At 34.8% G+C, this 26,650-nt stretch overlaps 1 protein-coding gene across 30 annotated transcripts in view; it reads right to left on the bottom strand.

The window, feature by feature from the left end:
* Window positions 1-26,650, bottom strand: part of ADGRL3 (adhesion G protein-coupled receptor L3) — an 864,507-nt gene that overhangs the window by 354,564 nt on the left and 483,293 nt on the right. The window lies entirely within an intron of this gene.

Genomic DNA, 26,650 nt, shown 5'->3' with positions numbered 1-26,650 from the left:
ACTTCATCTCAAATAAATAAACGAATAAATAAACAATGAATAAAGTTTAAGAACTGGCAAGAATGGAACAGGAGACCTTTCAACTTTGATCAATTTTTATTTTTAACTGAAAAAAAACCCATATAAACAGAAAATACCATGTACTTCTTTGAATTTTTTTGTTTTTCTATTCTTACAGAAAAAAAAAAAAAAAATCATCCATCTGATCTGTGCAGTAAACCACCATAGCACACATTTACCTATGTAACAAACCTACACATTCTGCAAATGTACCCCTGAACTTAAAATAAAAGTTGGAAAAAAATAAATCATCCAAGGAAACTGAATTTCCAACATGAAAATTTCCAAAAAAAAAAAGTAAAAAACAAAAACTATAAGACTTTAAATAACCAGCAGTTACATTTTTTAAAGTATCTTTAAAAACATGTTTTAAACCATATTTTAAATATTGCATAAGAATAATCAAAGCTCTCTTGCTAATAATATAAGAACACAAAACCCAAAAAACGTAGCAACTACAATTTAAAAAGGTATTTGAAAGGTCAGATTTATGACTCTGATATATTACTTCACTAGAATGAGACAATACATAATGCCTTTAAATCCCTCTCCATACCAAGTGACACTCATTGTTGGCACAGTGGCCACTTTCTCCCAGAGTCAGTATAAATTCATATGATAGTTTTCATGAATAAGCATGAAAGTATCTGCAATACTGAACAAAAAGGAGATGGTATGTTTGGAAATAATCCAATATAGCAGTGCCAAGTGACCCACAAAACTTGAATCTCAGAAGGGAATAGCTGAGATTTGGGTAAGGTGAATGTAGCATATTTAAGAAAACTTAGTTAAATCACACATTAAACCCACAAAAGAAGAGAAAGAATAAAAGCAAGAGAGAGTGACCCACATTGAATTCGAAATGAATTAATACAAGCAGTGACATGGTGAGTTGAGCCCTCCACAATGTCCCTACTGTGGTCTTGTTATGCTTGCAGAAGGTATCAAGTACATATGGGCCTACCATCAGGGTGTCTCAGAAGAGTGGATGGTCTTACATATCATGGAAGCATGCTGGGATACATTTGAGGAAGGTTAAGCACATGAAACTCCAGGGTTTTCCTTTCTTTTACTTATTCTTCTTCATTTGCTTAATCTCCATACACTTACAATGTTGTATATTTCTAAGGGTCTGATTAGACAACTGAAAAATATTTCTAAGGTCCAATTAGAAAACTGAAAATGTTCACATCTGAGCAAAACTAGACTAACATAACCTTAAAAAAATCAAGGTCAAACACCTTTAAAATCAACTGAAGAAATAATATGAACTACTTAGGCATATTGAAAGAAATCAACAAGTTGTTATTTATGTTTAAAAATCAACATTATCTCTCTGTATTTTACCTTTCTTTCAGAGTATTAGCACAGGCATATCTCATTTTATTGAGCTTCATTTTACTGTGCTTTGCAGATATTGCATTTGTTTGCAAATTGAAGGTTTGTGGCAACCCAGCATGGAGCAAGTCGATTGGCACCATGTTTTTCAACACTATGTGCTTACTTGGTGTCTCTGTGTTACATTTTGGTAATTCTTGCAATATTTCAAATTTTCATTACTATCATATCTGTTACAGGGATCTGTGATCAGTGATACTTGATGTAACTATTTTAATTGTTTTGGGGACCACGAACCATGTCCATATAAGATGGTGAACTTAACAAATGTTTGTGTTCTGACTGTCCCACTGATCAGCCATTTCCTGTCTCTCTCCCTCTCTCCTTCTTTGGGCCTTCTTGATTCCTGAGACACAACAATATTTAAATTAAGCCAATTAATAATCCTGCAATCGCCTCTAACTATTCAAGTGAAAGGAAGAGTCCAAGTATCTCACTTTAAATCAAAGCTAGAATGATTAAGTTTAGTAAGGAAGCCATGCTGATAGCTGGAATGGGCTGAAAGTTAGACTTCTGGTACAAAATGGTTAGCCAAGTTGTAAATGCAAAGGAAAAGTTCTTGAAGGAAATTAAAAGTGCTAATCCATTGAACACATGAATATTAAAAAAGCAAAACAGTTTTATTGCCGATATGGAAAAAGTTTTAGTGAACTGGATAGAAGATTCAATGAGCCATAATATTCCCTTAAACCAAAGTCTAATCCAGAGCCAAGTCCTAAGTCTCTGTAATTCTAAGAAGGCTGAGAGAAATGATGATCTGGAAGAATAATATGAAACTAGTGAAAGTTGGCTCATGAGATTTTTAAAAAAGAAGCTGTCTCCACAATTTTAAAATGCAAGGTGAAGCAACAAGTGCAGGTGTAGAAGCTGCAGTAAATTATCCAGAAGATCTAGCAAAGATAATTGATGAAGGTAGCTACACTAAACAACAGATTATCAATGTAGATAGAACAGCCTTTTATTAGAAGTAGAGACCATCTAGAACTTTCCTAGCTAGATAGAAGAAAACAATGTCTGGCTTCAAAGCTTCAGTGAACAAGCTAGTCTCTTCATTAGGGGCCAATGCAGATTTGAATTTAAGTTGAAGCCAATGCTTATTTACCATTCTGAAAACCCTAGGGCCCTTCAGAGTTACACTAAATCTACTCTGAGCTCTGCCTGTGCTTTATAAGTGGAATATCAAAGCCTGGATAACAGCACATCTGTTTACAGCCTGGTCTACTCAATATTTTAATCTCTGTTTTGAGACCTACTGCTCAGAAAAAGGTTTCCTTTCAAAATATTACCACTCGGCTGGGCGCAAGGGCTCATGCGTATAATCTTAGCCCCCTTGGAAGGCCAAGCAGGGGGTGCAGATTACCTGAGCTCAGAAGTTTGAGACCAGCCTGGACAACATGACAAAATCCTGTCTCTACCAAAAATACAAAAAATTAGCTGAGCGTGGTAATGTATGCCTGTAATCCCAGCTACTTGGGAGGCTGAGGCACAAACATTGCTTGAACTCAGGAGGTGGAGGTAGCAGTGAGCTGAGATTGTGCCCCTGCACTCCAGCCTTGGCAACACAGCAAGACTAAAAAAAAAAATATATATATATATATATAAATAAATAAAATACACATATATAACACTATATGTAATATATAACATATAAATATATATCTAATATATAACTAATATATATAACTCATGTATATCTAATATATATAAATAATATGTGTCACTTGTATATATACACAGGTGATCCACCCACTACTCATTGAAGAACATACCTAGACACCTCAAAGCTCTGATGTAAAAATGTACAAAAACACTAATGTTGTTTTCATGCCTGCTAACACAATATTCATTCTGTAGCTCATGGACCAAAGAGTAATTTCAATATTCAAGTCTTATTATCTAAGAAATGCATTTCATAAGGCTATAGCCGCCATAGATAGTAATGCCATAGACAGTGATCTGGGCAAAGTTAATTGAAAATCTTCTGGAAAGGATTCACCATTCTAGATGTTATTACAAACATTTGTAACTCATGGGAGGAGATTTAAATCTCAACATTAACAGGAGTTTGGCAGAGGTGGTTCAACTTTCACGCATGACTTTGAAAGGTTCAAGACTTCGGTGGAGGAAGTCAGTGCAGATATTGTGCAAATAGCACAAAACTAGAATTAAAAATGGAGTCTGAAGATGTGACTGAATTGTTGCAATCTCCTGACAAAGCTTAAACAATGAGAAGCTGCTACCTATGAATGGGCAATGAAAGTGGTTATTTGAGATGGAATCTACTCCTGGTGAAGATGTTGTGAACACTGTTAAAATGACAATAAAGAATATTACATAAATTTAGTTGATAAAGCAGTGGCAGGGTTTGAGACGGTGGACTTCAATTTTAAAATAAGTTCTTCTGTGGGTCAAATGGTATCGAAAAAGCCTGCCATGCTACAGAGGAATTCTCTGTGAAAGGGAGAATCAATTCATGTGGAAATTTCATTGTTATCTCATTTTAAGAAATTACCACAACTATTCCAACCTTCAGCAACCACCAGCCTGAGTAATCAGCAGTCATCAGCATTAAGGCCAGCATCAAGGCGAGAGCTTCCACGAGCAAAAAGATTAGGACTAGCTGAAGGCTTGGATGATCATTAGAATTTTTTAGCAATAAAATATTTTTAATTAAGATATGCATTTTTTAGACATAAATATTATTGCACACTTAATAGACTACAGTATAGTATAAACATTACCTTTATATATACTAGGTTACCAAAAAAAATTATATGATTTGTTTTATTGCAAGATTTGTTTTATTGCAGTGATCTGGAATTAAACCAGCAGTATCTCTGAGGTATGCCTGCACTCACAGAAGGGCACTTCATATGGAAATATTTACTTACTGGTAAGTGGGAGACTCTGATACTTTTTTTTCAATCAATCTTGGATGTGTTATGATATCAAATAACAAAGTCTGCCTACACGTGATCTTCATTAGCAATTATAATTTTTATGTTCCCATTAAAATCCTTCAGCAAGTAATAGAGTTGCCCTGTGAAGCATTGTTAATTAGATTTTAAAGATGGTTACACATTAGGTCTTCTAAAAACCATAGGTGCTGTATCTAAAGAAAGAGTATGCTGGTCAGCATTTTTAAAGCAAGTATTCTATGCCTGCAATGCCAACTGACCACCTGCTGGGGAACAGATACTGTTCCTCAACTTATCTCCACTCTAACTTCCAAACAAACCCTTTATTTATGTAGGGAAAAAAAGGCTAAAATAAACATCAAAGCAAACAATAGAAGGAAGATATAAAGAAAGTATCATATAGCCTGCTGGAGAATAGAGACATAGATTCTGTGATGACACAGTTTGGTCTTTTTTTAATCCGTTTTCTCTTTCATCTGCCCCTCTCTGTCACTACCTAGCAAGACTGTCCTAATTTACTACATCCAACAATAGAAATAACAGTCTTTATGTCTATCTCTTATAAATGAATCAATTTTTTTTTCTAAAAATCATATCCTATTGTTCTAATACTTCGTTTTTTAACTCCAAAATCAAAAAATTATTTTTAGGAGTTGAAAGAATAAGCAGTTTTCATTCTTACATATTTTTAACCTGATAGATGTCTAACACAGGATGTTTATGTAAAAATAATTAAATACTAATCTTTCAGCATAACCCTTTCACTCCTCAAGCGTAGTAATTGAAAGAAACTTTTGTTTTTACGTAAATCTTTTCTGTTCTCAAAAGCACTTTCACAGGAGGATTGTAAATGGATCATGTTTCTTACTTGAGACTAGAGTACTGAAAAAAATATCAACCAAGATTTGTTGAGCACCTACATTGTTTCAGATAGTGTTTTAAGCATTTAAATTTATTTACTGCCTGTAATAATTTTATAAGATAGATATTATAATCATTCCCATGTTACTGACAGGGAAACTGAGGCACAGATAATTTATGTAAATTACTTAAGGATTCTCACTCATTATCATAAGACCACTTCAGAAATAGTGTAATAAAATACAAAGGAGGCTATGGAGAAACAAGGTGACAAAGAAATACCTTGTGTCAAAATGGGGGAAATGTATGTTTAAAAAACATATTAGTGATACTGAATTAAGACACAAGCAAGATTCTAAAGTGAATGAAGAGATGACTGCTCATTACCTAAGAATGAAAATGCAATCAGTCGCAAATTATATCAAATCAATATAACTAGAATATCAAGAAAATACAGGAGTGAAGCTTCAACTACACTCTTAATGTTTTGACAAAGTTAATCTTGATATAGGTATAGACATAGGCGGATACAATGCAGAAATAAAAGCAATAGTGATGATTCATTTAAGAGGACTGAAAATTGAAGCCAATGAGTTGGACACAATAACTGTACCTAAAGGGATTCCCGGGTAAGTTAATTTTGAATAATGATTTCTAGAGGCTTTCAGCAAATTTCTTTTCCTTACACTTATCACTTTAATATTAATTATTCCCTTGAAGAAATCAAAGGGATAAAAATAAAAGTAAAACCTGAAATTCACACAAAACTAGGGGCTCAAATAAAATGAAAGTCAGAATGACTATTTTAAAGAACTAGTTAAATGCCAACCAGGAATAAAGGGCTGATGCTAATAAAATGTACGTGTAAATTATAAAATAACGTTATAAAATAGCCTTAAAAAATGTTTTGTTCATGCGCAAAAGTTGTATAGCTACTGAAAAATCCATGTAAATTGCATAAAATTGGCTGGAATAATAGGGAATAGCCCTTCTGATCATGCTGTCAAAAAAGACAATGCATAGTGCCTTGGAAAGAACCAAAGTATTATTTTCTGTTGAGTAGCTTATTTTGAGAGCAATATCATTAAAGACAACTAGTCTAGAGGTTGAAATTAGAAAGAAATGACATCTAGAAAGCATGAAAAAAGGAACTGGAGTATTTAGCAGAATGAAATTCGACAGGAATAGCCTGGTATTTCTATCATCCTTTACATATCTAAATCCCCTTCAGTCAGTCCATGGGCAGCCCTGCAAGTGACCCCTTCCTCAGTAATTCTAACACACAGTCACTGAACTAGTGATCTTACACTTATGTCCTAATTCTACAATTCCATAATTCCTTGTTTCAGGACTTTTCTTCATTTTTAAATTCCTCATCCTCATGCCATACTTAAACTGTGCTCTTATCTCACTACTGCTTTCTGTAACATTCCTCAGATCCTAACAACTCAAGACTTTTCTTCTAGAATCTTCATCATATTCCAAAACATGATTCTTTTGTAAAACATATGTTCAAATATGTATTTTTTAGATTAAAAAAGAAGAAGGTGCCTTCTAAGCTATCATGAAGTTATCACCTTCCTTCAATTATTTCGGCTGTGCGTGGTGGCTCATGTCTGCAATCCCAGCATTTTGGGAGAATAAAGCAGGTGTATCACCTGAGGTCAGGAGTTTGAGACCAGTCTGGCCAACATGGTGAAACCTCATCTTTACTTAAAAAAAAAAAAAAAAAAAAAAATTAGCCGGCATGCACCTAGTAGCTACTTGGGAGGCTGAGGCAGGAGAATCACTTTAACCTGGGAGGCAGGGGTTGCAGTGAGCCAAGATCGTACCACGGCACTCCAACCTAGGTGACAGAGTGAGACTCCATCTCAAAAATAAATAAATAAATAAATAAATAAATAAATAAATAAAAATAAAAATAATCATCATACCTTTAATGTGCTTCAGATCTCTTATTGTGTTGTCTTATAAACTTACTTGATCATGTCACCATTTTTTGCTCTCATCAAATATATTGTGTGGCTGATATTCCATGTAACCTACTTTGAGACAGGCTGCCTTACAGAATTCTATAAAGCTAAGATGTTTGTTTCTTTAAACTCCAGCTTTTTGTGACATTAGTTTATTTGCTAGATTCTGTATTAGCTGAACTTTGACACACCTTTTCTATATATGTCTTGATTTGTCTTCCTTCTCCAGTCTTCTAGACTTTCCAAATTTTCTTCTCTACCCTTTCTTCTTTAGTCATTTTTAGACGTTCTTACTGCTCTCAAAATTTCAATTCTACCTCATACAAATGATTCTTAAATGTCTAGTTCATTTCTGAGTGACAGTATTGTGGTATCACTCTGTGTAATGACTCTGAAGGAATCCAAACTTCAGGGCACTACTTACAAGTGGGGTTAAAGAAGTATTTTCTCAGCAAATTTTAAGAATTAAATTAACTTTTCAGGTAAAATGCCTCAAACATTTACTCTTAGCTATTACTATTCTTTTCTTTCCCAAGTTCGTTCTTGATCCCCAAGCTATCATCACTGTTGAGCACTGCATTTCACCAGCAGCACCTCAAACTTAATATGTTTAAGATTTATTTTTAATCATCAAATGACTGAAGCCTACAAGTAAACATTTCTTGATTTTCATTTTGGAAATTATGATATCACCACTGTACAATCACCTTGGCTCAAAATTCAGTTATTGACTTTTCACTGCATTCAAGAATTAGCTAGTTTCTGCCCAATTTTCTCTATTACTTCACCTCAAACTAATTTCTTTCTATTACCATCATTGGCACCTTAGCTCAGTTGGATTACTTGGCATCCATAGTATGGCATTCATCTGCTAATTCAGTTACCTATCTATTCTTTCCTGAATCCACGGTACCCTGAAGATAACTGCTATATTATTCTATAAAACTGTTTTGCTAATACTTTTGTCTTCTTTTAAACTGACAAGTAAGGAAAGTTCTGTTCTCTCTTCAATCAAAACTTGTTATTTTATTTTCTGCTATTCTCGAATGTAAAACATACTTGTGTTTCCTAGTTGAATTAAGTTTCTTTTGTCATATTCTATATTGTGATACTTAGGGCAACACGCCTAGTCTTAGAGTCCTTAAAGTAATTATTTATACTTTCCAGTAGACTATGAGTACTCTGAATATAGAAATAATGTGTTATTTATGTCTATATTCTCTTTATCTCTTTGTATAGTGTTTAGGAAATAATACAATATTTGCTGAATTTGTTAAGTGTATTTGTATACATTTTATGGATTGACTCATGTACAGACTCTTCGTCCCTCCTTACTCTTTCCTCAAGTAATGGTTTTCTGCATTCTTACAAGAACTTACACAGCCCACATGACATACATAAATGTCTGAATTTTCCTACTAGGCTGTAACTACTTATAAGCATAGTTTATCCATAGTACTTTTTTCCAAGTTAAGCAATTTTCAAGTAGTTTCTGAATGAATGAAATAGCATATTATATTTAAATATTTAATACATTTAACATTATCTATTCCTATACAATTGCATGATTGCATCAAATTAATTATAGGATTTCTAGAATTAATTATATTTTTAAGAATCACTGAACATGTGGTTAAGAGATAAGACCAAAAATGTCCACCATACAATGTTAGAAATAAAAATCCTAATGGGTCTGTTTACTCTTCTATATCCCCGATTTCACATTCTACCAAGAGTGACTTTTTTTTTTTTCCTTAAACTAAAAACTGGCTTTAAGCCCTTCAACAAACTTCTGCCACAATCCATAATCCTTTACCTGGTCCACAAGGCCCTGTAGGATCTGAGCCATGTGTCTTTCTCTCTAACTTCATCTTATTTTATTTTGTTTCCTGCCATATTCAGTGTCTAGTACAGTGCTAGGCATACAGTAGCCAATTAATATATAATTGCTGAAAAATAATGAAAATATTAAATATTATAATTGCTGAGGAAAATTATTTTTAATAAAAATTTACATCCTTTTGGGATGTGTCTGATATTCCCCTTAATCACCCTTCTCTCAGTTTTTCCATCATTTAAAAATGCTTGTTAAAGTCATATCAGAGTGCACTCTTAAAATCACTTTTGGAGAATTCAGTTTTCTCTTTCACCTCATTTTTCCAGCTGTAAACCTGAAAGCATCTATTTTGGCTGCCTGGCTACATCTTGGGGATGTTGCAAACACTAATAACAAGGTCATGTTTTAAAGTGCTCAAGACTTCTTTGGATGAAAGATGTTACCAAGTACAAAGTATTATTACCATTTCTGATAGGATTACATTCTGAACGGGAAAGTATAAATGGAATTCCCTAGAGGAAGAAGCACACTAATGGTTTAAGTGAGATGCTAAAGCCTCAAGATAAACTAATTTAAGTCAAAACCCTACAGTTAAAAAGAAAGTATCTTTAACTGGATTAAATAATGCCACCCATAGCGTAAGAATAGTCTTCCATTTACATAATTTTAAGTGGATTTTCGGGAAGTCAATGTAATATGCAATTATCTCAGTTTATAAGCCGTGGCTGGAATCAAAGGTTGCAACACACCATTACTGAATGGAGACTCACACAGCAAAATGATTCTCTATAATACTTAATCACATATGTCATAAGATAAACTCACAAATTACTAACACTTTTATAAACAATTTATTTCATGTATAATTAATGGAATTAAAAAAAAAAATACTTGAGGATACCACAAGAGCTTGAATGAGTGAAACCTCTTTTCTCCTTTGGCCTCAGCTTCTCACCCAATGCATAGCACAGCACTGGAGCTAGTTCAATACATATATTTTTGTTTGTTTCTTTTGTTGCTATTGTTTGTTTGTTTTTATGAGATGGAGTCTTGCTCTGTCACCCAGGCTGGAGAGCAGTGGCATGATCTCAGCTCACTGCAAGCTTTCTGCCTCCCGGGTTCATGCCATTCTCCTGCCTCAGCCTCCCAAGTAGCTGGGACTACAAGTGCCCGCCACTATGGCCGGCTAATTTTTTTGTATTTTTAATACAGATGGGGTTTCACTGTGTTAGCCAGGATGATTTCGATCTCCTGACCTCGTGATCTGCCTGCCTCGGCCTCCCAAAGTGCTAGGATTACAGGCTTGAGCCAGCCACCATGCCTGGCCTCTATATATATATATATATATATATATTTTTTTTTTTTCAAATGAATCAGTAATGTTCACAATCATTAATACCATATAACTTCAAATAGGCAAGTACGTTTTTGTATTGGTGCCACAAAGGAAGAGTTAGAATCTCCAGAGAGAATGAGTTACGTTCTCTTCCATGGCTCCCAATTCCTAATAGTGGGGGAGCCTGTTGAACAGTATTTCCTGATTCTAAATATTTTTCCATAGCTTGAGATTTAATGGTATAGAAGAAGATGATCTGCTATAGCCTAATGATCACGCCTGCGCTTCATGTAACAGAATTTTTTTTCTGGTTAAGTGGTAAGCATGAAGAGCAATATCCCCTAAGCATAACCAAAGTATGCTACAATTATTAGGCCTGGAGAATTCAGAACAGAGAGGAATTCAGGTGATCGTTTTCTTGAAAACACCTCTGCCATTACATCTCCTGTACGTGTCCCTCTGATGTTTCTTACATTGAACTTTTGCAAGTTTTTACCTATTTTTATAAGAGTTCACATAATAGCAAATGTTTGATTCAAAGCTTTATTGAAGCCTATTTATTAGTATCCTTCACCAAGAATATTACTTCTTCCTTGAAGTTCTGGATAATATTTTACCTTTTTTTTTTTTTAGAAGGAGTTTCACTTTTGCTATCCCGGCTGTAGTGCAATGGTGCAATCTTGGCTTACTGCAACCTCTGCCTCCTAGGTCCGAGCAATTCTCCTGCCTCAGTCTCCTGAGTAGCTGGGATTACAGGCACCTGCCACCATTCTTTGCTAATTTTTGTATTTTAGTAAAGACAGGATTTCACCATGTTGGCCAGGCTGGTCTCAAACTCCTGACCTCAGGGGATCCACCTGCCTCAGCCTGCCAAAGTGCTGAGATTACAGCCATGTGCCACCGTGCCTGACCCAATTCTGGATAACATTTATTTTAAAATATTTGTCTTTACTACTATAAAACTTGATAGGTGATATTTTTGGATTTTACCCATCCATCATTGTAATAGTTATTTGTGCATTTGTGCATTTGTATTATTTCTTCTATTTGGTGATAAACTTTTTAAGGATATTGAGGTTACCTTTGTATGTAATTTTCAATTGATTATTTAATCCATGCTATTAAGTATCTACTATATTAAGCAGTGTGATACATAAGGGGTTATGAACATGGATAAGAAAGATATAGTTCCTGACCACATAGAACTTGGAGAATATGGCCAGGCACGGTGGCTCACGCCTGTAATCTCAGCACTTTGGGAGGTGAGGCACGCAGATTATTTGAGGTCACGAGTTTGAGACCAGCCTCATCAACATGGTGAAACCTCATCTCTACTAAAATACAAAAAATTACCTGGACGTGGTGGTGGGCGCCTGTAATCCCAGTTACTCAGGAGGCTGAGGCAGGATAATTGCTTGAACCTGGGAGGTGGAGGTTGCAGTGAGCCAAGATCATGCCACCGCACTCCAGCCTGGGTGAGAGAGCGAGACTCCATCTCAAAAAAAAAAAAAAGGAACTTGGGGAATGCATCACCTATCATACATAAAGAAGGCATTCAGTAAATATTTATACAACGAAAATTAAAAAAAAAAAAAGATTTTCGTGGTAGGTAGAATTTTGAAATATAGTATCTGTAGCAATTAAATTTAAAATATAAACTAGTTGGACTCCAAGTACACTAGATAGTTAAATTAATAAATCATGACTTAATCTGATAGTATTGGTAAAGAAAAGAAATAAAGTAGATAATTAAATTCACAGTTAGTCTACCATTGTCTTATAAAATCTTATACCATAAAGATTAAATATCCTCTTCAGGTAACTTACCAGTCAGTTCTTGGGCAGGAAAAAAACCTATCCTAGAAAGTATGCTACTTTCTGGAATAGAATATTCCCAATAACTTTGGGAACTCAAGTCATATGCAGATTAAGAAATGACAAATTTGATCAAGAAATTCTGCCCTCAGAATGACTGAAATTTAAGTCTCTAGCACCAAACACTCAAGTTGTTAATACAAAGAAAAAGTTCTTGAAGGAAATTAAAAGTGCTACTCTGATGCACGCATGAATGATAAGAAAGTAAAACAGCCTTATTGCTGAAAGAAAGTTTCAGTGGTTTGGATAAAAGATCAAATGAGCCGTAATATTACCTTAAGCCAAAGCCTAATCCAGAGCAAAGTCTTAACTTTCTTCATTTCTGTGAAGCCTGAGAGAGGTGAAGAAGCTGCAGAGGAAAGGTTGGAAGCTAGCAGAAATTGGTTTCTGAGGTCTAAGGAAAGAAGCCATCTCCATAACATAAAAGTACAAAATGAAGCAGCAAATGCTGATGGACAGGCTGCAGCAAGTTATTCAGAGATCTAAGATAATTGATGAAGGTCAATAAAACAACATATTACTATGCTACACTACACTAAAGGACCAATTATCCATGTAGACAAAACAGCCTTCTATTAGAAGAAGATGTTATCTAGTACATTTCTAGCTAAAGAGGAGAACATAAGGTCTGGCTGTAAAGCTTCAAAGGACAAGCTAAGTCTCTTATTAGGGGCCAATACAGCTGGTGAATTTAAGTTGAATCCAATGCCCATTTACTATTCTTGAAATCCTAGGACAATTCAGAATCATGGTAAACTACTCTTCCTGTACTCTATAAATTGAATAAATGGAATAACAAAGCCTGGATGACAGCACATCTGTTTACAGCATGGTCTACTGAAAATTTTAATCCCACTGTTGAGACCTGTTACTCAGAAAAAGAGATTACTTTCAAAATATTACTACTCATTGACAATGTACCTAATCACCTTAAGCTTCTGATGATAATGTACAAGGACATTACTGTTGTTTTCATGCCTGCTAACACAATATTCATTCTGTAGCCCATGGACCAAAGAGTAATTTCAATGTTTAAGTCTTACTATTTAAAAAATACATTTTTGTAAAACTACACATGCCATAAACAGTGATTTCTCTGATGTGAACAAAGTAAATTAAAAACTTTTGGAAAGGACTCACCATTCTAGATGCTGTTAAAAACATTTGTGATTCATGGGAGAGTAAAATATCAACATTAACAGCAGTTGGTTCTAACCCTTGAGGATGAATTTGAGGGGTTCAAGATTTCAGTGGGGGAAATAACTGAAGATATGGTACAAATAGCAAGAGAAGTAATAGAACTAGAAGTGGAGCCTGAAGACATGACTGAATTGCTGCAATCTTGTGGTAAAACTGAACATGAGGAGTTGCTACTTATAAATGAATTTTAAAAAAGTAGACCTTGAGATGGAATCTAATCCTGGTAAAGAGTCTGTGAAAATTGTTGAAATGACAACAAAGGATTTAGAATATTACATAAACTTAATTGATAAAGGAGTAGCAGGGTTTGAGAGGACTGACTTCAATTTTGACAGTTCTTCTGTGGGTCCAATGCTATCAAACAGCCTTGCATGCTACAAATAAATCTTTTGTGAAAGGGAGAGTCAATCCATGTGACAAACTTCATTGTTATCTTATTTTAAGAAATTATCACAGCTATTCCAAACTTCAGCAACTATCACCCTGATCAGTCAGCAGCCATCAGCATCGAGGCAAGATCCTCCACTAGCAAAAAGGGTAGGACTAGCTGAAGGCTCAGATGATGGTTAGCACATTTAAGCAATAAAGTATTATTAAATTAAGATATATATATATATATTCTTTTTATAGACATTGCACACTTAATAGACTATAGCATAATGTAAACGTAACTTTTTATGTGCACTGGGAAAGCAAGAAATAAAACTCTTTATTGTAATATTTCCTTTATTCTGGCATTCTGGAACTGAACCCACAGTATCTCTGAAGTACGCCTATATTTAAAAGGACTGGGGCCAGGAACACGTAATCCCAATACTTTGAAAGGCCGAGGCAGGAGGATCACTTGAGGCCAGGAGTTTGAGACTAGCCTAGGCAACAAAGCAAGACCCTGTCTCTAAAAAAAAAAAAAAAAAAAAAAAAAAAAAAAAACCCAAAAATAGTAACAATGAAATGACAAAATTTTAAAATAGTATAGGACAGAAAAATAGCATGATATAATATAATGGGTGCCTGAGTTGCAGATAAAATATAGAAGATAAACTGTCTGGAAGTCATTATTACCACCTTTTGAGAATTACGCTCTGTCTATATATGTATTTTGTTGTTGTTCAATATTTGTACAAGCAGAATTCCACAAGTCACCAAAAGTCAGTTAGCAAATGAATGTCATACTTAAGATCCAAAGATATATTTCATACTTTTAGCATTCAGAAACTTAGAAGTTATTAACTACTTTGACAAAGAATTTGGACTTATCATTCCTCTCATAAGTGGAATCAAAGTATATCTGTTTCATATCCCTGCAGATAGTGTTTACTAAATTTCACAAGATGCTATTTAGTATCAAGCTGAAGAAAGCTGACACTGCCAGTCCTTTCTTGCCAAATATTGGAAAATTTAATTAAATAGACATTTGACTGCAAGAAGGCAATGCTGAAAACTAAATAAACTTTATCCTTTTAACCTTATTGACTGACCAAAGTAACACAAAACATCAATACCTCATCCAAAACAAGAACTCATATTGGATGAACTTTGTCTCTGTCAAGGATGTGACTACTAATGGAGGTGGTGGAGCAAGCCTTAAAATCAAATTACTCTGATGTGACAGCTTAATCTCAGACTTAACATAATCTTTATTCTACCACTTTACAACTTCTTGGTGATTTAATAATACTGATTTTAGGGATCTAGCATTATAAGCTTTAGACATGCCAGTTAGAATTCTGGCATGCTGTATCTTTGGTTTGTCTATCACATTAAAAAAAAGAAAAAGAACAAACTTTGGTTGGAACTAGAACTATCCATTACTCTGAAGCTTTAGAAAGGTGAACATGACAGTTTAATGTTAATTTAGTTACTTTATATAGGAAACTAAATAAATAATTGTAATAATAGTGAATTAAAGCATAAGAGAATAGCATAAAACAAAAGGTTATACTTTACATTATTATTCCAATTATTGTTTTTCTTTTCACAAAGTGGAGATCATTAAGCCTTACAAAGCTAGGATAATAATAAAAAAAAACCTGTTCTTATCTTTAAATTGTTTTATTCATAAATTTTGGCATTGGCATTTTCCTGCAAGTTCTGTTTTCACACAGGGAAGCATTATAACAAATCAAAGTAATTTGGTTACTTTGGTTTGTTTAGGGACATGAAGAGCTGCTAAAAAGGAAAGTGATCGAAGCCTAATAATTTTCAAGGTAAGAGCTCACATTTTTCCATGACTGGTCAAGAACACACTAAAGGTACCCACTAAATGTTTGTTAAAAGAGTAGAAACATATACTTTTTCAAAGCAAAGTAAAAATTGTAATAGATTGAATTGGGGAACAGCTATTCACAAATTTAAAGAAGTATTAACACTATCAATAAGATGGGAAGAGAGAGGCCAGGTGCGGTGGCTCACACCTCCAAGCACTTTGGGAGACCCAACAGGCAGATCACTTGAGGCCAGGAGTTCGATACCAGCCTAGCCAACATGGCGAAACCCCATCTTCACTACGAATACAAAAATTAGCCGGGCGTGGGGGGCAGGTGTCAGTAAACACAGCTACTTGGGAGGCTGAGGCAGGAGAATCGCCTGAACCCAGGAGGTGGAAGTTGCAGTGAGCTGGTATTAGGCTATGTACTCCAACCTAGTTGACAAAGCAAGACACTGTCTCAAAAAAAAAAAAACAAAAAAAAAACCGGGAGACAGAGAAAGAGACTAAATGGTGACTAATGACCAATTAGAAGGCAGACAGAATTAAGCAACCAGTACGTACTTTGATTCTGAATTCTTTATATGGGGTTGAGAAATAGAGGAGAATGAAAGGAAATTCAGAGAGGAGGGTATAAAAGAATTGCCAACTTGGACAAGCTACTTAATTCTTACTCTATGTTCCTTATGTTTAAAATAAAAATCCTATTACCTAATTAAACAGATTATTATGAGAATATGATAATATTGTATGCAAAGTATTTAGTACTGGCACATGGTACTTGTTCAGTGAACAGCATCTACTATTAGGAAGAAGCTTTTAATTTTGTCTAGCAATTTCTCTTCCTTTTCTGATTATGACAAAGAGGAGAAAATCAAGTAGGAGAGTCATAATCTATTTTTATTAAACACCCCAGAATATTCTTTCTCAATCGTTTCCTGAGCTGTCATCTTCTAAGTCACTCTAGCTTACACTCCAATCAGAAAATGAGCTGCTAGTGTTTAATGATTAATTTGCATCAAAAAAAATTACCTAGCAACCATCACTAATATAAAATTAGATCTCAGTTTCTGTAAAAGTCTACAGTCTACTAAAAGGATCTGAAGGTAGATGAACACTAGTTAATGCCATAATTTTAACTCTTAAAAGCACATCCAGGTAGATTATCTCAAGAACTTAAATCAGAAGAATACAGTAATTTTTAAACCTTGGTATTCAGAACTTTATGATTTAGTTTTTCCAAAAATAGGCTAAATATCCATATTGGATTCACTTTGTTAAAGTAATTATAGCAAACTTTTATCAAGCACTACTTATGTGTTGGAAACTTTGAATTCTGTTACATGCATTACTTATTCGAATAGTCAAAGTAACCATGAGGTAAGGGCTTGTTTTGAAGAAATAAACCCTTTTTCAAAAACATCACATTCACCTGGATATTTGTAGTAAGCAATAGGACTCTTTATCTCCAATATCCATAAAGAAGGGAAAAATTTCCTGTTTTCCACGAGTTAGGTTAAAAAGAAAAAAGGCCAGTATGGCCTCCATAGATTGGTCCCTATCAGCCTTAGATCTTCAAAACCAACAATAAATGGGATTTTTGCTAAAAAGCTCCTAATAGTGTTCAAGCTACTGTCTGAGGATAAATATAAGGTATTTCAACATTTTAGAAACTGTCATCAGATAACTAAGTAGCAGCGACTGTCAAGATTTGATCAAGTACTACAATTCATCATAAATTCTCAAATTGTGTTAGAATCAGTGCTAATCACAAATGCAGACCATATCAATAAGTGAATTAAGAAGTACAGATTCCTAAAGACACAGAATAACATGTTTCTCACTTTACACTTACCATTCATTCTTTAAAAGAGAAACATAAGCCATCTGTTGCAGAGCAGTCATTCATAATTAATGAGACTCAAACTTGGTATTTGAACTCGTTTAATGTATTAGTGAGTGCCTAATAAAGTGGAAGGAGAAATTCTTAGAGCTTTTTCTTGATAATATCCATAGTCATATTCTTTTCTAAGCAGGCAAGTTTCTTGAAGATAGCTTGATGTGTCTGAATGAGTAGCTCTTGATAAGTAACAGAGAAGGACAAGACCAAACCCCGCCATTAAAAGTTTCTATTAGACTCTGATACACACAAGTAGCCATCTACCAATTCTGTTGGTCCTTGAGCAATCAGAATGAATCCAAGAAGAAAAGAAAAAAGAAATCTTGTAGAAATAAATACATTCCCTCTCCAGCAAAAGTGAGTATGATTTCTCTTCTGATCCTTTTGGTGTTATCTTGTTAAATGTAACATCAAATGTGTTCTCTAAGAGTTAAGGTGAATATGGGAGACAGCAAGTCAAGGAAAAACCATAATAGGATAACTGTTATGTTCTACCTTTTGAGAGATTCAGTCTTTCCTTCTCTCCATAATTCCATTAGTTTTCCTTTTATTGCTTTTTAACTTTAAATTTAAAAAAAATGAGTCAGAGTCTTGCTCTTTCTCTTAGGCTGGAGTGCAGTGGCATGACACTGCAGCCACGACCTCCTGGGCTCAAGCAATCTTGCAACTTCAGCCCCCCTAGTAGTTGGGACTACAGGCATGCACCACCACACCTGGCTAATTTTAAATTTTTTTGTACAGACAGGGTTTCACCGTGTTACCCAGGAGGGTCTCGAACTCCTGGGCTCAAGCCATCCTCCCGCCTTGGCCTTTCAAATTGCTGGTATTATAGGTGTGAGCCACTTTGCCTGGCCAACTTCAGACAACTTTTGGTATCTATGAAGTTTCTGTTACTGAGCATTGAACACATTTCAAACTTCTTTAAAAACTACGCCCAGAAAATATTTGCCAAAGAAATCTGAATGCATATTTGAAGGCTTCCAAAAAGCAAATGGTTAGTGTGTAGCGATTTAGTGTGTAGTGAACATAAAAGTGTGTAGTGAACATAAAAGAAAATTTTATACCCACCTTCCCTAATAAAAAGTTCATTTACTGGCTTTTTCCAGGTAGTTTTGAAACGAGTTTATAAGAAACACCATGAAGTTTGAGAACCAACCGTAGGTAAAGAAAGACTGTTCTTTGATAATATTGAGAAAGTTGGTTTTTGATTTGTCAGTATGCCACCAAGTGCCTTATCATAGGGCATATTGAAAGCAACCAAAGGCCAAGCAATCAATCAGTCACATCAGGATCATTTTGAATTCTGAAATTTCTCTGGAAGAATCTGAATTAAAATGAGAAACTGGACAGAATGCAAATTTCAATTAAAGAGATTATATTTTAATCTTTTATATTTTTGAAAGTAAGCCTTAATCACTCCTTCCATCTCTAGAGTACAGAAAAATTACTTTAGAAACTTTTCGAAACAAAGTAGCATGATGGACAGAGAAGTCAAATGGCAGTTAAGAGCCAGTGAGTTCTAATTGTATAATCATTGACTCTTTCACTTATTCTAAGTCTTAGGTTCTTCAACTATAAAAATAATTAAAAGACGGTTTAGATTGTTTTATAATTAAAATCCACTGTTACTATCTAGAGACAGAATGTCAAGACTCATATAATCAGGTTCAGCCAATATTTGTTGAATGAAATAAAAGAACATGGCCCAAAGACCACCTGGAAACATTTAAGGACATGGACAACTCCTTAAGAAGAGGGAGAGGCTTGTTATGTATGGGGAGAGCTGGGCCTGGAGGGAAATAAACTAGTACCAAAAGCTAACACCAGTGGAAGGAAAGTAAGAAAATAAAAGACATATGATTCATGAAATTGTCAGTACCAGCATGTCAACTCCAGAAGGGCTGAAGAACAGGAAATTTCAGTAACAAAATAACCCAGTGAGCTGAGCATAGATTCAGAAATTTTGCCTGATGCTACAGTGAGCCATTATTGGTGCCACTGTACTCCAGCCTGGGCCACAGAGTGAGAACCTAACTCCAAAAAATAAAAGTAAATAAATAACTAAACAAGAAAATTTGTCTGATGTATTTTAGCTATCACCTGGGGTTAAAGAAAGCAGCTGCGTAAAAGAGAACTGGTTTAAGAGCTAAATCATATGGCAGATGCTTTTGTAATTAGCTCTGTGTGGTTCAGAGTGGGACATAAAATCCAGCAGTGATTTGAAATAAAAAATGAAGAATTAAGGCAAAGGTCTTGTCTGTGAAATTACACAAATAGTCAAGGGAGGTAGAAAATACTATAACTCTTAAGATGGTTGGAGCTCCCCAAATCCTAGGATAAATTAGGGGGATTACATAATTCCAAGATCCAGTGCCTGATAGCACTGATTATCAGAAGACATTACAAATGCGTGGCATGCAATACGTGTATTAATTTGAATGGCTATGATAGACTTAGCATTTCTAATGTGGCCATCACAGTACAAAGCTTTTTGAATATATTTCATTTTAATTTTTCACACAAACTCTGTCAATTGATTATCATCTCCATTTTCTAGGTGAAGCCATTCACTCAGAGCAGGAAAGAAACTTGATTAGAACACAGCTAGTAACTGGCAAAACTAGAACACAAATTCAACTCTGATTCTAAAGCTCTTACTCTTAACCACTAAGTTATATTCTCTAGTGCTTGAGGGAAATCAGTAAGGCAAAGACAGGGAAAATGTGGCCAGACCTAAAAAAGATGTAAATTATAATTAGAATATGTCTTTGCCATAGAGATATACTAAGAAACAGTCACTTATTTTTTCTCCAAATCACTTACTATTCTATTCTGTATTTGTTTCTGTTTTAGCCAAAGTAGAAAAGCAATTAGCCACAGAGAGAAGAAAGCATATATTTATAATATATAGTATGAAGAACCAAATGGTATAGAGTTCCTTTCCCAGTCTTTGATCCTATCTTGATATAATTACTTGGATGATGACAGAATGATGAGAAAATTGTATGTTTCTGGAAGCTAGGAACCAGTCATGTTTGTATCATGGCAGGGTGGGCATTTGGACTTCATACAATGTTTTCAATATAATTAAGTTTTCATGAAATGTTGGTAAAATTAAATTAATACATACAAAGCAGACCTGTAAGTGAGTAAATATGCATTTAATTCAAGTTTTACAAGTAAGTTATTGTGAAAAATTCATCTGTTTGAAGATATGAGAAAATACAAATGGAAAACTCACTACATGTATTCATCCCATTAATCTAACACATATATTCATAAACAACTCTTTATTTACCCATTCACTATGTTTGCTGCCCTATATAAATAGTAGATGAGTGTAATATAGTAAAATTAAACTTTACTAAATGATAATTTGACCTGGGTTTGCCTTGGGTTTAATATATTCATAAATGAAATTAAAATGACTTTTATCTATAATGGTATACTTTACACCCCACCATTCCCTAGTCCATGACAGATAAGGTATATGTTTACATTTTAAAAACAATGTATTAGAAATATACAATAAACTTTATTTAGAAAGCAAAACTATTAGAGGCTTGTGACTCCTTCCTCCATCTTCTATGTATACCACTCCAACCTTTGTTTTCAATTGTCACATATCCCCTTCCCAACATTGACTCTCTTGACTTCCTCTTATAAGGACATGTGTAATTAGATTGGAACCACTCAGATAATCAGAATAACCTCCCATCTCAATATACTTAATTTAATCACAACTGCAATATCTCTTTTGACATTTGAGATGACATATTCATTCTGAGAATTAGAATATGGACTTCTTTGGGGGAACTTTATTGAGCCTATCATATAATAAGTATTTATTTGACTTTGGATTTTATAAAAGGGTTTTGAAAAAAAATTAGGCAATTAAAAATGTTATGGTATTAACAGGAATTATAATCTCCTACCATTTGATACTTTCTTCCAAAATATAAACAAAAGTATTAACATATATATTCCTTTACTAATTACTAATTTTAATGAGGTATCATGTTAAATTTAAACATAAAAAAGAATGTAATTCTGTGATTTGTGACAATATGGATGAACCTGGAGGACATTATGTTAAGTGAAATAAGCCAGGGACAGAAGAATATCTCATGATCTCATTCATATGTGGCATCTAAAAACTTTTATTTCATAGAGGTAAGAGTAGAACAGTGACTACCAGAGGCTGGAAGATGGGGAGGAGGGAGGAATGAGGCGAGATGTGTCAACATGTAAAAAGTTAGTTAGATGGGAAGGATAAGCATTGTTGTTCTATTGCACAGTAGGGTGACTTTAGTAGATGATAACAAGTTGTATATTTCAAAATAAATGGAAGAGACTATTTTGAATGTTCTTACCATAAAGAAATTAATTTTTGAAGTGCTGGATATGCCAGTTCCCTGATTTGATCATTACACAATGTATAGGTGTATAAAAATACCACACTGTATCCCATAGATGTATACAATTATGTGTCAATTTAAAACAAATCTTTTAAATAAATAAGTATTTGAATGATGAAGTGCTTTCTAAAGCAATTACTTAAATTTTTTAGTTTCATAAGATTCATGATTGGAGTAGAAGAAAATCAACAATGCTCATTTATAGCATTTTACTCAATTTTACATTTATTTAGAACAGTTTTATCTGGAAACTTACTTTATAGATCTCACACAACATGTTTTCCGTAAGATCTTCTCAGCAACAAATACTTTGGGATGAAAACCTTATCTTTGTATGTTTTTTACTATTCTTCTTGTATGCGGTATATTTTTAAAACAAGATATTTTAATCTCATGTTTATAGTGTTCAATTTGAATAACTTATAGAAATTTCTTTGAATTAAATTTAAGTGCATAAGTTCTATATTTTACTATTTTGAATAAAGCTACATGAGCATGGTTGAGCTAATCCCTTCAATCTTTTATGTCTATAATAAAGTTTTACTTCCTAAACCAAATATTTTCCTAACTCGGTCAATCCAATTAACTTTTTAATGCTCTCAATTCATCTCGATTCCTTACTAATTAGTATCTAAGTGTACATTTACATATTATTAATCTAATATAAGTCTATATGAATCTTATCAAGATGTTTATACCATCTGATGTTTCGTTTGTTTGATGTAAGTTTATCCATATATCTGTAGTATAATGTGATACTTTCTAAAATATATATTAGAAAGAGAAGGTCAATTTATTCAATTTTCTTCTGCAAACATATTTTCATTCTCAACAGATCCTAGAAATTTGAAAGAAAAACTGATTTAACGAAAAAAACTGATTTAATGAAAATCAGTAGTGGTGACAGTGCTAATTGCTGGTTAGCAGCTCTCCAAGTCTGTTTACCTCATCTAACTGGACTTTGGCCATACTGTCTTTCTACCACTTATGAGAACAGGCCAACCTCTTCCCTACCTCAAGACCCTTGGAGCTGTTCTCTCTGCCTTGAGAGTTCTTCCCCAGACTCTTGGCCTATCTTCTTCTTATTCTTCAGGTCTCAAATATCCTCTTCAGATATTTCATCACACCCTCTGTAAAACAGCCCCTTCATTGTTCTTTATCATAGAATCATACTGATTTTCTTCTCTTTTATCATGAACTTTTGATTTCTTTTATCATTAACTTTGTTATTTACATGTATTGGTTCATGTGTTCATTATTTGCCTTACCTGTGGGACTAAGGTCTTCACTGGCATTTAGCATAGTTATTGGACCATAGTAGGCAGCAATAAACTTGTTTGATAGAATTATTGTTGCTGCAAGAACTTATTACTAGCTTTTGAGACTTAAAAGAAAGAAAAAAATGTGCCAAGAGCAATGGCTCATGCCCGTAACCCCAGAAGTTTGGGAGGCTGAGGTGGGTGGATCTCTTGAGTCCAGGAGTTTGAGAGCAACCTGGGCAACATAGTGAGACCCCTGTCTCTACTAAAAATTTAAAAAATTAGCCAGATGTGGTGGTGCACACCTGTAGTCCTAGCTACTTGGGAGGGAGGCTGAGGGAAAGAATTACTTGAGCCCAGGAGGTGGAGGTTGCAGGGAGCTGTGATTGTGCCACTGTACTCCAGCATGGGTGAAAGAGCGAGATCCTGTTTTAAAAAAAAAAAAAAAAAAAAAAAAAAAAAGCGCTAACAATTAAGAGTGCTCTTACGTCTATTAAAATGAAACTCTAGAGCAACAGTTGCAAATTTAGATACCTTTCAGAAGCCAGGAAATATTTAAAATTATTCAGGTGAACCTTTAGAATACAATACAATGAATTACTGAAAAATACAACACACAGAAAAGCACAGAACCCACCCAAAGTGGGCAGAACCAAATCAGCCCTAGCCTGTTGCTGCCCAAAAGGAACACAAGGTCTGTGTTGCTCCAGACTTTATGTTAAATCTTACTTTTAGGTGTTTCGGAGGCCTAGGGAATCCCTTGGCAGGCTGAATCTGGCCCACCACCACTACCCTGCAGTCTTTGCTCTGAAGTCTTTATGGGGATCTGACCCTTCCTGGTCACACCTAAGCTCTTTGCCAGCCCATTCTTCTTCCTTCGGAACAATACTCTGCTACTGAATTTCGTGAAGTCTTGATGTCCCAGCCTAGATAGTTACAGGAATTAGATTAGCGGGAACACAGACTCCCGATGACTCTTACTTTTTCAGAGGTCCGGCTTTTCACCTTTTCTCTCCTTTGTTTCTGGAACTAATACTTTGTATTTGGCCAATAAAAACCTCTGCCTTATTTAATTTAAACTAGCCAAAGTTGGTTTTCACAGATTTTCAAAAAACATTTCTTAATAACATATGAATTAATGACATTCAGAAATGGCTCACTACCTTCTCCATGTTGTACACTGTAATTGGTACTAGATTCCAGAGAAATCACAGCATACAGGGAAGTCCAAGGTTTCTGCCTTGCCTATCTGTGGGTTTATTTTCTGTACCTCTTGCATTTTATAATTCATGCAAATACCAAACGGTTTTAGTTTCACATTCTCCATGCAATTTACTACCTATCTTGTCTTCTCTGCTAAAAATTATTGCCCTTTTTCTCTCAGGAAAGTCTATTCATATTTTAAGACTCATATCTAGCAGGGCACGGTCCCAGCACTTTGGGAGGCAAAGGTGAGAGAATCCTTAGAGCATAGGAGTTCAAGACCAGCCTGGTCAAAGTAAGAGCAGCAGGAGGCAGTCAAATGCCTAGGCAGATAGTGGGGGGTCCCCAGTGAAACCCCACCTCCAAGCCACAGACAGTTTAAAGCCTGAAAGCCAAGCTATAAGTTAAATCCTGGGACTGGATTGAGAACTTGTCTTCCTGTTTGGTGCGCTTTCCTCTGATTGATCCCTACCCTTCACCTATTTTACATATAGCTACTCTTTCCTAATCATTTTTCTACACTGTCATGCCCACCTTCTGAGTGGTGTCTTCACTGTAACCATTTTTACACACTCACAAACCAATCAGCATGCACTCCCCATTCTGGGTTCATAAAAGACCCCAGACCCAGACACACGGGGCACTTTTCCATCTTCAGGTAGGGGAATCCCCCCCGAATCCCCTCATTGCTGAGAGCTTTCCTTTTGCTTAATGAATTTTACTCTACTCACTCTCCAGTGCCCGTGTGCCTAATGCTTCCTGGTTGTAAGACAAGAACTTGAACCTAGCTGAGCTAAAGAGCAGAAAGACCGCAACAGCAAGCAAAATGCCATTTCTACAAAAAATACAAAAATTAGTTGGGTGTGGTGGCATGTGCCTGTAGTCCTAGCTACTCTGGAGGCTGAGGTTGGAGGATCGCTTAAGCTAGGGAGGTCCAGGCTGCCGTGAGCTGTGAATGTGACACAGGACTTCAGCCTGGGTAACAGAGCAAGACCCTGTCTCAAAAATAAAAACAAAAACAATATGGCTCTCTAAGGGTCACCTTCTCTAGAAGAGCATCTATGAAGACATCTATCCCCACCACCACCACCCTAGTCAAATATCAGTCACTTTGGATCAGTGTGCCTTCTCTGTATGTTTCTAATGTGAAATGCTTAATTGCTTAAACTAACATTGTAAATTTAGTACTCTAAGCCCCACTTGACTGAACTCCTTGAAGGAAGACAGAATCTTTATCTTGGTTTTTGACCCCTAATACTTCATTATAGTGCTTGGTATGCAGTAGGTACTCAAAAGATGTAGAATGAAAGGAATATAAAAGAAGGAGGTCTCACAAGCAAGTAATATAATCTAGTTGAAAATAACTTCCATGTATATGTGAAGAAGTTCAATAAAGATAGGAGGAAGTTTATGATTAGAACCTGTAAGAAAGTATACATGCTGGGCACAGTGGCTCATGCCTGTAATCCCAGAACTTTGGGAGGCCTAGGCGGGAAGATTGCTTGAGACAGGAAGATTGCTTCATGACTAGCCTGGGAAACATAGTGAGACCCCAGGTCTACCATTTTTTTTTTTTTTTTTTTAAGAAAGAAAGTAACTCCAGCTATGCTTACTATTTTCTAAACAGAATGATGATAGCAATGTATATGAATATGCAATATTTTTGACATATAAGCAGGGCTTAAATTAATTATTAATTAACCACTGGTTCATTTCCCAGAGCTTTGTGAATCATCTGTTATATAAAAGATACTGTAAAGGACAGAAAAATTATTTGGAGGGAAAGAAACTGTGGTAAGGGAAAGAAAGAGTGGGAGAGAAGAAAAAAACATTTTGTTGCTCTTGTTATAGATATAACTCTAAAAATATTTATATAGCTGATACAGAGAGAGTAACACTTAAACTAGGGACAATACTTCCTATATAATACAAAGGCATATGTAATAATAATAATATGAAAAAAAGATGGTTGCTGGTATCATTCTTGAGGATTGCAATCGCCAAGTAATTTGGAGAAACTAAAATGTATGTAATGTATATTTTAAAAAACAGATCTTTCTTTTGAATTAATAAGGTCTTATTTGCAGACAAGAGTTTCTTGTGTTTATGATTCTAGCAATGAATGCAGTACTTCTGGAGAAGCCATTTGACTACATTTTCTTCCTTCTTCCAGTCCTTCAATACATATTTATTCAATGTCTACTGT

This window comes from Papio anubis, chromosome 3, assembly GCF_008728515.1.
Source record: "Papio anubis isolate 15944 chromosome 3, Panubis1.0, whole genome shotgun sequence".
In the NCBI taxonomy this organism is placed as follows: domain Eukaryota; kingdom Metazoa; phylum Chordata; class Mammalia; order Primates; family Cercopithecidae; genus Papio; species Papio anubis.
This window is presented reverse-complemented; position numbering and strand designations above follow the sequence as displayed.